Genomic DNA, 17560 nt, shown 5'->3' on the forward strand with positions numbered 1-17560 from the left:
GTTCTCCCACAAGAACCACTCGGCTGATCCTTCTTCAATATCCCCTTCACCAGCATGCAGTGTTTCCTTGATTGAATTAGCTCTCACACTAATATTCGCGTCTAGAGCCTTTGCATTGAGGGCTATCTGAAAACGGCTGTGGCGCTGAAGTTGCCTGAGAATGTGGAGTTGGTGGCATGTGAAACCCGCATGTGGAGCATTCGTTTGTGTGGGATGCTCTACCAGGTTCATTCCTAGATAATGCACTCAAAGGACACTAAGCATAGAGTGTGAAAACTGAGTTTCCATGAGAGCTGCTTGGAACCCTGTTGGTGTGTGAAGTTAGTGAGCCAAATGGAGTTGTTCTGCCACAAGAACCACTCGGCTGATCCTTCTTCAATATGCCCTTCACCAACATGCAGTGTTTCCTTGATTGAATTAGCTCTCACACCAATATTTGCGTCTGGAGCCTTTGCGTTGAGGGCTATCTGAAAACGGCTGTGGCGCTGAAGTTGCCTGTGAATGTGGAGTTGGTGGCATGTGAAACCCGCATGTGGAGCATTCGTTTGTGTGGGATGCTCACCAATCTTCATTTTCGTCCTAGGCACTCAAAGGGCACTAAGCATAGAGTGTGGAAACTGAGTTTCCTTGAGATCTGCTTGGAAGCCTGATGGTGTGTGAAGTTAGTGAGCCAAATGGAGTTGTTCTCCCACAAGAACCACTCGGCTGATCATTCTTCAATATGCTCTTCACCATCATGCAGTGTTTCCTTGATTGAATTAGCTCTCACACCAATATTTCCGTCTAGAGCCTTTGCATTGAGGGCTATCTGAAAACGGCTGTGGCGCTGAAGTTGCCTGTGAATGTGGAGTTGGTGGCATGTGAAACCCGCATGTGGAGCATTCGTTTGTGTGGGATGCTCTGCCAGGTTCATTCCTAGATAATGCACTCAAAGGGCACTAAGCATAGAGTGTGAAAACTGAGTTTCCTTGAGAGCTGCTTGGAAGCCTGATGGTGTGTGAAGTTAGTGAGCCAAATGGAGTTGTTCTCCCACAAGAACCACTCGGCTGATCCTTCTTCAATATGCCCTTCACCAACATGCAGTGTTTCCTTGATTGAATTAGCTCTCACACCAATATTTGCGTCTAGAGCCTTTGCATTGAGGGCTATCTGAAAACGGCTGTGGCGCTGAAGTTGCCTGTGAATGTGGAGTTGGTGGCATGTGAAACCCGCATGTGGAGCATGCGTTTGTGTGGGATGCTCACGAAGCTTCATTTCAGTTCTAGGCACTCAAAGGGCACTAAGCATAGAGTGTGAAAACTGAGTTTCCTTGAGAGCTGCTTGGAAGCCTGATGGTGTGTGAAGTTAGTGAGCCAAATGGAGTTGTTCTCCCACAAGAACCACTCGGCTGATCCTTCTTCAATATCCCCTTCACCAGCATGCAGTGTCTCCTTGATTGAATTAGCTCTCACACTAATATTTGCGTCTAGAGCCTTTGCATTGAGGGCTATCTGAAAACGGCTGTGGCGCTGAAGTTGCCTGAGAATGTGGAGTTGGTGGCATGTGAAACCCGCATGTGGAGCATTCGTTTGTGTGGGATGCTCTACCAGGTTCATTCCTAGATAATGCACTCAAAGGACACTAAGCATAGAGTGTGAAAACTGAGTTTCCATGAGAGCTGCTTGGAAGCCTGTTGGTGTGTGAAGTTAGTGAGCCAAATGGAGTTGTTCTCCCACAAGAACCACTCGGCTGATCCTTCTTCAATATGCCCTTCACCAACATGCAGTGTTTCCTTGATTGAATTAGCTCTCACACCAATATTTGCGTCTAGAGCCTTTGCATTGAGGGCTATCTGAAAACGGCTGTGGCGCTGAAGTTGCCTGTGAATGTGGAGTTGGTGGCATGTGAAACCCGCATGTGGAGCATTCGTTTGTGTGGGATGCTCTACCAGGTTCATTCCAAGATAATGCACTCAAAGGGCACTAAGCATAGAGTGTGAAAACTGAGTTTCCTTGAGAGCTGCTTGGAAGCCTGATGGTGTGTGAAGTTAGTGAGCCAAATGGAGTTGTTCTCCCACAAGAACCACTCGGCTGATCCTTCTTCAATATGCCCTTCACCAACATGCAGTGTTTCCTTGATTGAATTAGCTCTCACACCAATATTTGCGTCTAGAGCCTTTGCATTGAGGGCTATCTGAAAACGGCTGTGGCGCTGAAGTTGCCTGAGAATGTGGAGTTGGTGGCATGTGAAACCCGCATGTGGAGCATTCGTTTGTGTGGGATGCTCTGCCAGGTTCATTCCTAGATAATGCACTCAAAGGGCACTAAGCATAGAGTGTGACAACTGAGTTTCCTTGAGAGCTGCTTGGAAGCCTGATGGTGTGTGAAGTTAGTGAGCCAAATGGAGTTGTTCTCCCACAAGAACCACTCGGCTGATTCTTCTTCAATATCCCCTTCACCAACATGCAGTGTCTCCTTGATTGAATTAGCTCTCACATCAATATTTGCGTCTAGAGCCTTTGCATTGAGGGCTATCTGAAAGCGGCTGTGGCGCTGAAGTTGCCTGTGAATGTGGAGTTGGTGGCATGTGAAACCCGCATGTGAAGCATTCGTTTGTGTGGGATGCTCTGCCAGGTTCATTCCTAGATAATGCACTCAAAGGACACTAAGCATAGAGTGTGAAAACTGAGTTTCCTTGAGAGCTGCTTGGAAGCCTGATGGTGTGTGAAGTTAGTGAGCCAAATGGAGTTGTTCTCCCACAAGAACCACTCGGCTGATCCTTCTTCAATATCCCCTTCACCAACATGCAGTGTTTCCTTGATTGAATTAGCTCTCACACCAATATTTGCGTCTAGAGCCTTTGCATTGAGGGCTATCTGAAAACGGCTGTGGCGCTGAAGTTGCCTGTGAATGTGGAGTTGGTGGCATGTGAAACCCGCATGTGGAGCATTCGTTTGTGTGGGATGCTCTACCAGGTTCATTCCTAGATAATGCACTCAAAGGGCACTAAGCATAGAGTGTGAAAACTGAGTTTCCTTGAGAGCTGCTTGGAAGCCTGATGGTGTGTGAAGTTAGTGAGCCAAATGGAGTTGTTCTCCCACAAGAACTACTCGGCTGATCCTTCTTCAATATGCCCTTCACCAACATGCAGTGTTTCCTTGGTTGAATTAGCTCTCACACCAATATTTGCGTCTAGAGCCTTTGCATTGAGGGCTATCTGAAAACGGCTGTGGCGCTGAAGTTGCCTGAGAATGTGGAGTTGGTGGCATGTGAAACCCGCATGTGGAGCATTCATTTGTGTGGGATGCTCACCAAGATTCATTTCAGTCCTAGGCACTCAAAGGGCACTAAGCATAGAGTGTGAAAACTGAGTTTCCTTGAGAGCTGCTTGGAAGCCTGATGGTGTGTGAAGTTAGTGAGCCAAATGGAATTGTTCTCCCACAAGAACTACTCGGCTGATCCTTCTTCAATATGGCCTTCACCAACATGCAGTGTTTCCTTGATTGAATTAGCTCTCACACCAATATTTGCGTCTAGAGCCTTTGCATTGAGGGCTATCTGAAAATGGCTGTGGCGCTGAAGTTGCCTGAGAATGTGGAGTTGGTGGCATGTGAAACCCGCATGTGGAGCATGCGTTTGTGTGGGATGCTCACCAAGCTTCATTTCAGTCGTAGGAACTCAAAGGGCACTAAGCATAGAGTGTGAAAACTGAGTTTCCTTGAGAGCTGCTTGGAAGCCTGATGGTGTGTGAAGTTAGTGAGCCAAATGGAGTTGTTCTCCCACAAGAACCACTCGGCTGATCCTTCTTCAATATCTCCTTCACCAACATGCAGTGTTTCCTTGATTGAATTAGCTCTCACACCAATATTTGCGTCTAGAGCCTTTGCATTGAGGGCTATCTGAAAACGGCTGTGGCGCTGAAGTTGCCTGTGAATGTGGAGTTGGTGGCATGTGAAACCCGCATGTGGAGCATTCGTTTGTGTGGGATGCTCAACAAGCTTCATTTCTGTCCTAGGCACTCAAAGGGCACTAAGCATAGAGTGTGAAAACTGAGTTTCCTTGAGAGCTGCTTGGAAGCCTGATGGTGTGTGAAGTTAGTGAGCCAAATGGAGTTGTTCTCTCACAAGAACCACTCAGCTGATCCTTCTTCAATATGCCCTTCACCAACATGCAGTGTTTCCTTGATTGAATTAGCTCTCACACCAATATTTGCGTCTAGAGCCTTTGCATTGAGGGCTATCTGAAAACGGCTGTGGCGCTGAAGTTGCCTGAGAATGTGGAGTTGGTGGCACGTGAAACCCGCATGTGGAGCATTCGTTTGTGTGGGATGCTCACCAAGCTTCATTTCAGTCCTAGGCACTCAAAGGGCACTAAGCATAGAGTGTGAAAACTGAGTTTCCTTGAGAGCTGCTTGGAAGCCTGATGGTGTGTGAAGTTAGTGAGCCAAATGGAGTTGTTCTCCCACAAGAACCACTCGGCTGATCCTTCTTCAATATCTCCTTCACCAACATGCAGTGTCTCCTTGATTGAATTAGCTCTCACACCAATATTTGCGTCTAGAGCCTTTGCATTGAGGGCTATCTGAAAACGGCTGTGGCGCTGAAGTTGCCTGTGAATGTGGAGTTGGTGGCATGTGAAACCCGCATGTGGAGCATTCGTTTGTATGGGATGCTCTACCAGGTTCGTTCCTAGATCTAGGCACTCAAAGGACACTAAGCATAGAGTGTGAAAACTGAGTTTCCTTGAGAGCTGCTTGGAAGCCTGATGGTGTGTGAAGTTAGTGAGCCAAATGGAGTTGTTCTACCACAAGAACCACTCGGCTGATTCTTCTTCAATATGCCCTTCACCAACATGCAGTGTTTCCTTGATTGAATTAGCTCTCACACCAATATTTGCGTCTAGAGCCTTTGCATTGAGGGCTATCTGAAAACGGCTGTGGCGCTGAAGTTGCCTGAGAATGTTGAGTTGGTGGCATGTGAAACCCGCATGTGGAGCATGCGTTTGTGTGGGATGCTCACCAAGCTTCATTTCAGTCCTAGGCACTCAAAGGGCACTAAGCATAGAGTGTGAAAATGAGTTTCCTTGAGAGCTGCTTGGAAGCCTGATGGTGTGTGAAGTTAGTGAGCCACATGGAGTTGTTCTGCCACAAGAACCACTCGGCTGATCCTTCTTCAATATGCCCTTCACCAACATGCAGTGTCTCCTTGATTGAATTAGCTCTCACACCAATATTTGCGTCTAGAGCCTTTGCATTGAGGGCTATCTGAAAACGGCTGTGGCGCTGAAGTTGCCTGTGAATGTGGAGTTGGTGGCATGTGAAACCCGCATGTGGAGCATTCGTTTGTATGGGATGCTCTACCAGGTTCGTTCCTAGATAATGCACTCAAAGGACACTAAGCATAGAGTGTGAAAACTGAGTTTCCTTGAGAGCTGCTTGGAAGCCTGATGGTGTGTGAAGTTAGTGAGCCAAATGGAGTTGTTCTGCCACAAGAACCACTCGGCTGATCCTTCTTCAATATGCCCTTCACCAACATGCAGTGTTTCCTTGATTGAATTAGCTCTCACACCAATATTTGCGTCTAGAGCCTTTGCATTGAGGGCTATCTGAAAACGGCTGTGGCGCTGAAGTTGCCTGTGAATGTGGAGTTGGTGGCATGTGAAACCCGCATGTGGAGCATTCGTTTGTGTGGGATGCTCTACCAGGTTCATTCCTAGATAATGCACTCAAAGGGCACTAAGCATAGAGTGTGAAAACTGAGTTTCCTTGAGAGCTGCTTGGAAGCCTGATGGTGTGTGAAGTTAGTGAGCCAAATGGAGTTGTTCTCCCACAAGAACTACTCGGCTGATCCTTCTTCAATATGCCCTTCACCAACATGCAGTGTTTCCTTGGTTGAATTAGCTCTCACACCAATATTTGCGTCTAGAGCCTTTGCATTGAGGGCTATCTGAAAACGGCTGTGGCGCTGAAGTTGCCTGAGAATGTGGAGAGTTGGTGGCATGTGAAACCCGCATGTGGAGCATTCGTTTGTGTGGGATGCTCACCAAGCTTCATTTCAGTCCTAGGCACTCAAAGGGCACTAAGCATAGAGTGTGAAAACTGAGTTTCCTTGAGAGCTGCTTGGAAGCCTGATGGTGTGTGAAGTTAGTGAGCCAAATGGAATAGTTCTCCCAAAAGAACTACACGGCTGATCCTTCTTCAATATGGCCTTCACCAACATGCAGTGTTTCCTTGGTTGAATTAGCTCTCACACCAATATTTGCGTCTAGAGCCTTTGCATTGAGGGCTATCTGAAAACGGCTGTGGCGCTGAAGTTGCCTGAGAATGTGGAGTTGGTGGCACGTGTAACCCGCATGTGGAGCATTGGTTTGTGTGGGATGCTCACCAAGCTTCATTTCAGTCCTAGGCACTCAAAGGGCACTAAGCATAGAGTGTGAAAACTGAGTTTCCTTGAGAGCTGCTTGGAAGCCTGATGGTGTGTGAAGTTAGTGAGCCAAATGGAGTTGTTCTACCACAAGAACCACTCGGCTGATCCTTCTTCAATATGGCCTTCACCAACATGCAGTGTTTCCTTGATTGAATTAGCTCTCACACCAATATTTGCGTCTAGAGCCTTTGCATTGAGGGCTATCTGAAAATGGCTGTGGCGCTGAAGTTGCCTGAGAATGTGGAGTTGGTGGCATGTGAAACCCGCATGTGGAGCATGCGTTTGTGTGGGATGCTCACCAAGCTTCATTTCAGTCGTAGGAACTCAAAGGGCACTAAGCATAGAGTGTGAAAACTGAGTTTCCTTGAGAGCTGCTTGGAAGCCTGATGGTGTGTGAAGTTAGTGAGCCAAATGGAGTTGTTCTCCCACAAGAACCACTCGGCTGATCCTTCTTCAATATCTCCTTCACCAACATGCAGTGTTTCCTTGATTGAATTAGCTCTCACACCAATATTTGCGTCTAGAGCCTTTGCATTGAGGGCTATCTGAAAACGGCTGTGGCGCTGAAGTTGCCTGTGAATGTGGAGTTGGTGGCATGTGAAACCCGCATGTGGAGCATTCGTTTGTGTGGGATGCTCAACAAGCTTCATTTCCGTCCTAGGCACTCAAAGGGCACTAAGCATAGAGTGTGAAAACTGAGTTTCCTTGAGAGCTGCTTGGAAGCCTGATGGTGTGTGAAGTTAGTGAGCCAAATGGAGTTGTTCTCTCACAAGAACCACTCAGCTGATCCTTCTTCAATATGCCCTTCACCAACATGCAGTGTTTCCTTGATTGAATTAGCTCTCACACCAATATTTGCGTCTAGAGCCTTTGCATTGAAGGGCTATCTGAAAACGGCTGTGGCGCTGAAGTTGCCTGAGAATGTGGAGTTGGTGGCACGTGAAACCCGCATGTGGAGCATTCGTTTGTATGGGATGCTCTACCAGGTTCGTTCCTAGATAATGCACTCAAAGGACACTAAGCATAGAGTGTGAAAACTGAGTTTCCTTGAGAGCTGCTTGGAAGCCTGATGGTGTGTGAAGTTAGTTAGCCAAATGGAGTTGTTCTCCCACAAGAACCACTCGGCTGATCCTTCTTCAATATCTCCTTCACCAACATGCAGTGTTTCCTTGATTGAATTAGCTCTCACACCAATATTTGCGTCTAGCGTCTAGAGCCTTTGCATTGAGGGCTATCTGAAAACGGCTGTGGCGCTGAAGTTGCCTGTGAATGTGGAGTTGGTGGCATGTGAAACCCGCATGTGGAGCATTCGTTTGTATGGGATGCTCTACCAGGTTCGTTCCTAGATAATGCACTCAAAGGACACTAAGCATAGAGTGTGAAAACTGAGTTTCCTTGAGAGCTGCTTGGAAGCCTGATGGTGTGTGAAGTTAGTGAGCCAAATGGAGTTGTTCTACCACAAGAACCACTCGGCTGATTCTTCTTCAATATGCCCTTCACCAACATGCAGTGTTTCCTTGATTGAATTAGCTCTCACACCAATATTTGCATCTAGAGCCTTTGCATTGAGGGCTATCTGAAAACGGCTGTGGCGCTGAAGTTGCCTGAGAATGTGGAGTTGGTGGCATGTGAAACCCGCATGTGGAGCATTCGTTTGTGTGGGATGCTCTGCCAGGTTCATTCCTAGATAATGCACTCAAAGGGCACTAAGCATAGAGTGTGAAAACTGAGTTTCCTTGAGAGCTGCTTGGAAGCCTGATGGTGTGTGAAGTTAGTGAGCCAAATGGAGTTGTTCTACCACGAGAACCACTCGGCTGATTCTTCTTCAATATGCCCTTCACCAACATGCAGTGTTTCCTTGATTGAATTAGCTCTCACACCAATATTTGCGTCTAGAGCCTTTGCATTGAGGGCTATCTGAAAATGGCTGTGGCGCTGAAGTTGCCTGAGAATGTTGAGTTGGTGGCATGTGAAACCCGCATGTGGAGCATGCGTTTGTGTGGGATGCTCACCAAGCTTCATTTCAGTCCTAGGCACTCAAAGGGCACTAAGCATAGAGTGTGAAAACTGAGTTTCCTTGAGAGCTGCTTGGAAGCCTGATGGTGTGTGAAGTTAGTGAGCCAAATGGAGTTGTTCTCCCACAAGAACCACTCCGCTGATCCTTCTTCAATATGCCCTTCACCAACATGCAGTGTCTCCTTGATTGAATTAGCTCTCACACCAATATTTGCGTCTAGAGCCTTTGCATTGAGGGCTATCTGAAAATGGCTGTGGCGCTGAAGTTTTCTGTGAATGTGGAGTTGGTGGCATGTGAAACCCGCATGTTGAGCATTCGTTTGTGTGGGATGCTCTGCCAGGTTCATTCCTAGATAATGCACTCAAAGGGCACTAAGCATAGAGTGTGAAAACTGAGTTTCCTTGAGAGCTGCTTGGAAGCCTGATGGTGTGTGAAGTTAGTGAGCCAAATGGAGTTGTTCTCCCACAAGAACTACTCGGCTGATCCTTCTTCAATATGGCCTTCACCAACATGCAGTGTTTCCTTGGTTGAATGAGCTCTCACACCAATATTTGCGTCTAGAGCCTTTGCATTGAGGGCTATCTGAAAACGGCTGTGGCGCTGAAGTTGCCTGAGAATGTGGAGTTGGTGGCATGTGAAACCCACATGTGGAGCATTCGTTTGTGTGGGATGCTCACCAAGCTTCATTTCAGTCCTAGGTACTCAAAGGGCACTAAGCATAGAGTGTGAAAACTGAGTTTCCTTGAGAGCTGCTTTGAAGCCTGATGGTGTGTGAAGTTAGTGAGCCAAATGGAGTTGTTCTACCACAAGAACCACTCGGCTGATCCTTCTTCAATATGCCCTTCACCAACATGCAGTGTTTCCTTGATTCAATTAGCTCTCACACCAATATTTGCGTCTAGAGCCTTTGCATTGAGGGCTATCTGAAAATGGCTGTGGCGCTGAAGTTGCCTGAGAATGTGGAGTTGGTGGCATGTGAAACCCGCATGTGGAGCATTCGTTTGTGTGGGATGCTCAACAAGCTTCATTTCCGTTCTAGGCACTCAAGGGCACTAAGCATAGAGTGTGAAAACTGAGTTTCCTTGAGAGCTGCTTGGAAGCCTGATGGTGTGTGAAGTTAGTGAGCCAAATGGAGTTGTTCTCTCACAAGAACCACTCAGCTGATCCTTCTTCAATATGCCCTTCACCAACATGCAGTGTTTCCTTGATTGAATTAGCTCTCACACCAATATTTGCGTCTAGAGCCTTTGCATGAGGGCTATCTGAAAACGGCTGTGGCGCTGAAGTTGCCTGAGAATGTGGAGTTGGTGGCACGTGAAACCCGCATGTGGAGCATTCGTTTGTGTGGGATGCTCACCAGCTTCATTTCAGTCCTAGGCACTCAAGGGCACTAAGCATAGAGTGTGAAAACTGAGTTTCCTTGAGAGCTGCTTGGAAGCCTGATGTGTGTGAAGTTAGTGAGCCAAATGGAGGTTGTTCTCCCACAGAAACACTCGGCTGATCCTTCTTCAATATCTCCTTCACCAACATGCAGTGTCTCCTTGATTGAATTAGCTCTCACACCAATATTTGCGTCTAGAGCCTTTGCATTGAGGGCTATCTGAAAACGGCTGTGGCGCTGAAGTTGCCTGAGAATGTGGAGTTGGTGGCATGTGAAACCCGCATGTGGAGCATTCGTTTGTATGGGATGCTCTACCAGGTTCGTTCTAGATAATGCACTCAAAGAACACTAAGCATAGAGTGTGAAAACTGAGTTTCCTTGAGAGCTGCTTGGAAGCCTGATGGTGTCTGAAGTTAGTGAGCCAAATGGAGTTGTTCTACCACAAGAACCACTCGGCTGATCCTTCTTCAATATGCCCTTCACCAACATGCAGTGTTTCCTTGATTGAATTAGCTCTCACACCAATATTTGCGTCTAGAGCCTTTGCATTGAGGGCTATCTGAAAACGGCTGTGGCGCTGAAGTTGCCTGAGAATGTGGAGTTGGTGGCATGTGAAACCCGCATGTGGAGCATTCGTTTGTGTGGGATGCTCACCAAGCTTCATTTCAGTCGTAGGAACTCAAAGGGCACTAAGCATAGAGTGTGAAAACTGAGTTTCCTTGAGAGCTGCTTGGAAGCCTGATGGTGTGTGAAGTTAGTGAGCCAAATGGAGTTGTTCTCCCACAAGAACCACTCGGCTGATCCTTCTTCAATATCTCCTTCACCAACATGCAGTGTTTCCTTGATTGAATTAGCTCTCACACCAATATTTGCGTCTAGAGCCTTTGCATTGAGGGCTATCTGAAAACGGCTGTGGCGCTGAAGTTGCCTGTGAATGTGGAGTTGGTGGCATGTGAAACCCGCATGTGGAGCATTCGTTTGTATGGGATGCTCTACCAGGTTCGTTCCTAGATAATGCACTCAAAGGACACTAAGCATAGAGTGTGAAAACTGAGTTTCCTTGAGAGCTGCTTGGAAGCCTGATGGTGTGTGAAGTTAGTGAGCCAAATGGAGTTGTTCTCCCACAAGAACCACTCGGCTGATCCTTCTTCAATATGCCCTTCACCAACATGCAGTGTTTCCTTGATTGAATTAGCTCTCACACCAATATTTGCGTCTAGAGCCTTTGCATTGAGGGCTATCTGAAAATGGCTGTGGCGCTGAAGTTGCCTGAGAATGTGGAGTTGGTGGCATGTGAAACCCGCATGTGGAGCATTCGTTTGTGTGGGATGCTCTGCCAGGTTCATTCCTAGATAATGCACTCAAAGGGCACTAAGCATAGAGTGTGAAAACTGAGTTTCCTTGAGAGCTGCTTGGAAGCCTGATGGTGTGTGAAGTTAGTGAGCCAAATGGAGTTGTTCTCTCACAAGAACCACTCAGCTGATCCTTCTTCAATATGCCCTTCACCAACATGCAGTGTTTCCTTGATTGAATTAGCTCTCACACCAATATTTGCGTCTAGAGCCTTTGCATTGAGGGCTATCTGAAAACGGCTGTGGCGCTGAAGTTGCCTGAGAATGTGGAGTTGGTGGCACGTGAACCCGCATGTGGAGCATTCGTTTGTGTGGGATGCTCAACAAGCTTCATTTCCGTCCTAGGCTCTCAAAGGGCACTAAGCATAGAGTGTGAAAACTGAGTTTCCTTGAGAGCTGCTTGGAAGCCTGATGGTGTGTGAAGTTAGTGAGCCAAATGGAGTTGTTCTCTCACAAGAACCACTCAGCTGATCCTTCTTCAATATGCCCTTCACCAACATGCAGTGTTTCCCTTGATTGAATTAGCTCTCACACCAATATTTGCGTCTAGAGCCTTTGCATTGAGGGCTATCTGAAAACGGCTGTGGCGCTGAAGTTGCCTGAGAATGTGGAGTTGGTGGCACGTGAAACCCGCATGTGGAGCATTCGTTTGTGTGGGATGCTCACCAGCTTCATTTCAGTCCTAGGCACTCAAAGGGCACTAAGCATAGAGTGTGAAAACTGAGTTTCCTTGAGAGCTGCTTGGAAGCCTGATGGTGTGTGAAGTTAGTGAGCCCAAATGGAGTTGTTCTCCCACAAGAACCACTCGGCTGATCCTTCTTCAATATGCCCTTCACCAACATGCAGTGCTTCCTTGATTGAATTAGCTCTCACACCAATATTTGCGTCTAGAGCCTTTGCATTGAGGGCTATCTGAAAACGGCTGTGGCGCTGAAGTTGCCTGTGAATGTGGAGTTGGTGGCATGTGAAACCCGCATGTGGAGCATTCGTTTGTGTGGGATGCTCTACCAGGTTCATTCCTAGATAATTCACTCAAAGGGCACTAAGCATAGAGTGTGAAAACTGAGTTTCCTTGAGAGCTGCTTGGAAGCCTGATGGTGTGTGAAGTTAGTGAGCCCAATGGAGTTGTTCTCCTACAAGAACTACTCGGCTGACAATTCTTCAATATGCCCTTCACCAACATGCAGTGTTTCCTTGATTGAATTAGCTCTCACACCAATATTTGCATCTAGAGCCTTTACATTGAGGGCTATCTGAAAACGGCTCTGGCGCTGAAGTTGCCTGTGAATGTGGAGTTGGTGGCATGTGAAACCCGCATGTGGAGCATTCGTTTGTGTGGGATGCTCAACAAGCTTCATTTCCGTCCTAGGCTCTCAAAGGGCACTAAGCATAGAGTGTGAAAACTGAGTTTCCTTGAGAGCTGCTTGGAAGCCTGATGGTGTGTGAAGTTAGTGAGCCAAATGGAGTTGTTCTCTCACAAGAACCACTCAGCTGATCCTTCTTCAATATGCCCTTCACCAACATGCAGTGTTTCCTTGATTGAATTAGCTCTCACACCAATATTTGCGTCTAGAGCCTTTGCATTGAGGGCTATCTGAAAACGGCTGTGGCGCTGAAGTTGCCTGAGAATGTGTGGTTGGTGGCACGTGAAACCCGCATGTGGAGCATTCGTTTGTGTGGGATGCTCACCAAGCTTCATTTCAGTCCTAGGCACTCAAAGGGCACTAAGCATAGAGTGTGAAAACTGAGTTTCCTTGAGAGCTGCTTGGAAGCCTGATGGTGTGTGAAGTTAGTGAGCCAAATGGAGTTGTTCTCCCACAAGAAACACTCGGCTGATCCTTCTTCAATATGCCCTTCACCAACATGCAGTGTCTCCTTGATTGAGTTAGCTCTCACACCAATATTTGCGTCTAGAGCCTTTGCATTGAGGGCTATCTGAAAATGGCGGTGGCGCTGTAGTTGCCTGTGAATGTGGAGTTGGTGGCATGTGAAACCCGCATGTGGAGCATTCGTTTGTGTGGGATGCTCTACCAGGTTCACTCCTAGATAATTCACTCAAAGGGCACTAAGCATAGAGTGTGAAAACTGAGTTTCCTTGAGAGCTGCTTGGAAGCCTGATGGTGTGTGAAGTTAGTGAGCCAAATGGAGTTGTTCTCCCACAAGAACCACTCGGCTGATCCTTCTTCAATATCCCCTTCACCAACATGCAGTGTTTCCTTGATTGAATTAGCTCTCACACCAATATTTGCGTCTAGAGCCTTTGCATTGAGGGCTATCTGAAAACGGTTGTGGCGCTGAAGTTGCCTGTGAATGTGGAGTTGGTGGCATGTGAAACCCGCATGTGGAGCATTCGTTTGTGTGGGATGCTCTGCCAGGTTCATTCCTAGATAATGCACTCAAAGGGCACTAAGCATAGAGTGTGAAAACTGAGTTTCCTTGAGAGCTGCTTGGAAGCCTGATGGTGTGTGAAGTTAGTGAGCCAAATGGAGTTGTTCTCCCACAAGAACTACTCGGCTGACACTTCTTCAATATGCCCTTCACCAACATGCAGTGTTTCCTTGATTGAATTAGCTCTCACACCAATATTTGCGTCTAGAGCCTTTGCATTGAGGGCTATCTGAAAACGGCTGTGGCGGTGAAGTTGCCTGTGAATGTGGAGTTGGTGGCATGTGAAACCCGCATGTGGAGCATTCGTTTGTGTGGGATGCGCACCAAGCTTCATTTAAGTCCTAGGCACTCAAAGGGCACTAAGCATAGAGTGTGAAAACTGAGTTTCCTTGAGAGCTGCTTGGAAGCCTGATGGTGTGTGAAGCTAGTGAGCCAAATGGAGTTGTTCTCCCACAAGAACCACTCGGCTGATCCTTCTTCAATATGCCCTTCACCAACATGCAGTGTTTCCTTGATTGAATTAGCTCTCACACCAATATTTGCGTCTAGAGCCTTTGCATTGAGGGCTATCTGAAAAGGGCTGTGGCGCTGAAGTTGCCTGTGAATGTGGAGTTGGTGGCATGTGAAACCCGCATGTGGAGCATTCGTTTGTGTGGGATGCTCACCAAGCTTCATTTCAGTCCTAGGCACTCAAAGGGCACTAAGCATAGAGTGTGAAAACTGAGTTTCCTTGAGAGCTGCTTGGAAGCCTGATGGTGTGTGAAGTTAGTGAGCCAAATGGAGTTGTTCTCCCACAAGAACCACTCGGCTGATCCTTCTTCAATATGCCCTTCACCAACATGCAGTGTTTCCTTGATTGAATTAGCTCTCACACCAATATTTGCGTCTAGAGCCTTTGCATTGAGGGCTATCTGAAAACGGCTGTGGCGCTGTAGTTGCCTGTGAATGTGGAGTTGGTGGCATGTGAAACCCGCATGTGGAGCATTCGTTTGTGTGGGATGCTCTACCAGGTTCATTCCTAGATAATTCACTCAAAGGGCACTAAGCATAGAGTGTGAAAACTGAGTTTCCTTGAGAGCTGCTTGGAAGCCTGATGGTGTGTGAAGTTAGTGAGCCAAATGGAGTTGTTCTCCCACAAGAACCACTCGGCTGATCCTTCTTCAATATCCCCTTCACCAACATGCAGTGTTTCCTTGATTGAATTAGCTCTCACACCAATATTTGCGTCTAGAGCCTTTGCATTGAGGGCTATCTGAAAACGGCTGTGGCACTGAAGTTGCCTGTGAATGTGGAGTTGGTGGCATGTGAAACTCGAATGTGGAGCATTCGTTTGTGTGGGATGCTCTGCCAGGTTCATTCCTAGATATGCACTCAAAGGGCACTAAGCATAGAGTGTGAAAACTGAGTTTCCTTGAGAGCTGCTTGGAAGCCTGATGGTGTGTGAAGTTAGTGAGCCAAATGGAGTTGTTCTCCCACAAGAACTACTCGGCTGATCCTTCTTCAATATGCCCTTCACCAACATGCAGTGTTTCCTTGGTTGAATTAGCTCTCACACCAATATTTGCGTCTAGAGCCTTTGCATTGAGGGCTATCTGAAAACGGTTGTGGCGCTGAAGTTGCCTGTGAATGTGGAGTTGGTGGCATGTGAAACCCGCATGTGGAGCATTCGTTTGTGTGGGATGCTCTGCCAGGTTCATTCCTAGATAATGCACTCAAAGGGCACTAAGCATAGAGTGTGAAAACTGAGTTTCCTTGAGAGCTGCTTGGAAGCCTGATGGTGTGTGAAGTTAGTGAGCCCAATGGAGTTGTTCTCCCACAAGAACTACTCGGCTGATCCTTCTTCAATATCTCCTTCACCAACATGCAGTGTTTCCTTGATTGAATTAGCTCTCACACCAATATTTGCGTCTAGAGCCTTTGCATTGAGGGCTATCTGAAAACGGCTGTGGCGCTGAAGTTGCCTGAGAATGTGGAGTTGGTGGCACGTGAAACCCGCATGTGGAGCATTCATTTGTGTGGGATGCTCACCAAGCTTCATTTCAGTCCTAGGCACTCAAAGGGCACTAAGCATAGAGTGTGAAAACTGAGTTTCCTTGAGAGCTGCTTGGAAGCCTGATGGTGTGTGAAGTTAGTGAGCCAAATGGAGTTGTTCTCCCACAAGAACCACTCGGCTGATCCTTCTTCAATATGCCCTTCACCAACATGCAGTGTTTCCTTGATTGAATTAGCTCTCACACCAATATTTGCGTCTAGAGCCTTTGCATTGAGGGCTATCTGAAAACGGCTGTGGCGGTGAAGTTGCCTGTGAATGTGGAGTTGGTGGCATGTGAAACCCGCATGTGGAGCATTCGTTTGTGTGGGATGCTCACCAAGCTTCATTTCCGTCCTAGGCACTCAAAGGGCACTAAGCATAGAGTGTGAAAACTGAGTTTCCTTGAGAGCTGCTTGGAAGCCTGATGGTGTGTGAAGTTAGTGAGCCAAATGGAGTTGTTCTCCACAAGAACCACTCGGCTGATCCTTCTTCAATATGCCCTTCACCAACATGCAGTGTTTCCTTGATTGAATTAGCTCTCACACCAATATTTGCGTCTAGAGCCTTTGCATTGAGGGCTATCTGAAAACGGCTGTGGCGCTGTAGTTGCCTGTGAATGTGGAGTTGGTGGCATGTGAAACCCGCATGTGGAGCATTCGTTTGTGTGGGATGCTCTACCAGGTTCATTCCTAGATAATTCACTCAAAGGGCACTAAGCATAGAGTGTGAAAACTGAGTTTCCTTGAGAGCTGCTTGGAAGCCTGATGGTGTGTGAAGTTAGTGAGCCAAATGAGTTGTTCTCCCACAAGAACCACTCGGCTGATCCTTCTTCAATATCCCCTTCACCAACATGCAGTGTTTCCTTGATTGAATTAGCTCTCACACCAATATTTGCGTCTAGAGCCTTTGCATTGAGGGCTATCTGAAAACGGCTGTGGCACTGAAGTTGCCTGTGAATGTGGAGTTGGTGGCATGTGAAACTCGAATGTGGAGCATTCGTTTGTGTGGGATGCTCTGCCAGGTTCATTCCTAGATATGCACTCAAAGGGCACTAAGCATAGAGTGTGAAAACTGAGTTTCCTTGAGAGCTGCTTGGAAGCCTGATGGTGTGTGAAGTTAGTGAGCCAAATGGAGTTGTTCTCCCACAAGAACTACTCGGCTGATCCTTCTTCAATATGCCCTTCACCAACATGCAGTGTTTCCTTGGTTGAATTAGCTCTCACACCAATATTTGCGTCTAGAGCCTTTGCATTGAGGGCTATCTGAAAACGGTTGTGGCGCTGAAGTTGCCTGTGAATGTGGAGTTGGTGGCATGTGAAACCCGCATGTGGAGCATTCGTTTGTGTGGGATGCTCTGCCAGGTTCATTCCTAGATAATGCACTCAAAGGGCACTAAGCATAGAGTGTGAAAACTGAGTTTCCTTGAGAGCTGCTTGGAAGCCTGATGGTGTGTGAAGTTAGTGAGCCCAATGGAGTTGTTCTCCCACAAGAACTACTCGGCTGATCCTTCTTCAATATCTCCTTCACCAACATGCAGTGTTTCCTTGATTGAATTAGCTCTCACACCAATATTTGCGTCTAGAGCCTTTGCATTGAGGGCTATCTGAAAACGGCTGTGGCGCTGAAGTTGCCTGAGAATGTGGAGTTGGTGGCACGTGAAACCCGCATGTGGAGCATTCATTTGTGTGGGATGCTCACCAAGCTTCATTTCAGTCCTAGGCACTCAAAGGGCACTAAGCATAGAGTGTGAAAACTGAGTTTCCTTGAGAGCTGCTTGGAAGCCTGATGGTGTGTGAAGTTAGTGAGCCAAATGGAGTTGTTCTACCACAAGAACCACTCGGCTGATCCTTCTTCAATATGCCCTTCACCAACATGCAGTGTTTCCTTGATTGAATTAGCTCTCACACCAATATTTGCGTCTAGAGCCTTTGCATTGAGGGCTATCTGAAAACGGCTGTGGCGGTGAAGTTGCCTGTGAATGTGGAGT

The sequence above is a fragment of the Ochotona princeps genome, chromosome 2 (genome assembly GCF_030435755.1).
Source record: "Ochotona princeps isolate mOchPri1 chromosome 2, mOchPri1.hap1, whole genome shotgun sequence".
NCBI lineage: Eukaryota > Metazoa > Chordata > Mammalia > Lagomorpha > Ochotonidae > Ochotona > Ochotona princeps.